This window comes from Micropterus dolomieu, unplaced genomic scaffold (assembly GCF_021292245.1).
Source record: "Micropterus dolomieu isolate WLL.071019.BEF.003 ecotype Adirondacks unplaced genomic scaffold, ASM2129224v1 contig_10965, whole genome shotgun sequence".
Classification (NCBI taxonomy): domain Eukaryota; kingdom Metazoa; phylum Chordata; class Actinopteri; order Centrarchiformes; family Centrarchidae; genus Micropterus; species Micropterus dolomieu.
Genome location: NW_025739951.1, coordinates 1 through 688, shown reverse-complemented (window position 1 = coordinate 688; position 688 = coordinate 1). Strand labels below are relative to the sequence as shown.

Below are 688 nucleotides of genomic sequence, written 5' to 3'. Positions count from 1 at the left end.
CTAGGGACTTCCAGGCGGACTGGATCCTTTTCCTGAATGTCCACCCAGGAATGAGCGTCTGTTTGTGAGTGAGGACCTCCGGCTGAAGGTGGCCTTGTCGCTGTACCCATACCCGGGAACGGGTGCCTATTCCTGTCTGTGGACTGCCAGCGTGAACGGTGTTCCGGTTCCTGGATGTTTACCCAGGAATCAGTGCCTGTGGATTCCAAGTGACTCTGGATCACCTTGGACATTATGGGCAGAATACGTTTTTTGTCAATTAGCCGTAGAACATCTTTTGAAGGGCCGTTTGGGGGCGCCTGAGTGGCTTACGGCAACACCGCTCTGGGAGCGCCCGATCTCGTCAGATCTCGGAAGCTAAGCAGAGCAGGGCCTGGTTAGTACTTGGACGGGTGACCGCCTGGGAATACGTGGTGCTGTAAACCTTTTTCGCTTCGCCTTCGAAAAACGGCAGAGGGCGCTTCGGTGAAAGGAGATCTTTTGAACGTCTCTTTAGGAAACAGCAGGGGGCGCTGCTGCTGCTGCTGCTGTTTCTGCTTCTTTTTCTCCCTATCCTGTACACAGTGCTGTGTAAATGTTACATTGTGTTTTGAAGGCCCTTCTGGGGTGTGCAAAGGCAGCTTACGGCCATTCCGGCCTGGGACTGCCCGATCTCGCCTGATCTCGGAAGCCAGGCTTGGCAGGGCCT

At 54.9% G+C, this 688-nt stretch overlaps 1 non-coding gene across 1 annotated transcript; it reads left to right on the top strand.

The window, feature by feature from the left end:
* The first annotated feature begins 306 nt into the window (after positions 1-306).
* LOC123965735 lies at positions 307-425 on the top strand. Its single transcript, XR_006823768.1, has one exon. It is a non-coding gene; the product is annotated as a 5S ribosomal RNA (ribosomal RNA).
* The last annotated feature ends 263 nt before the right edge of the window (positions 426-688 follow it).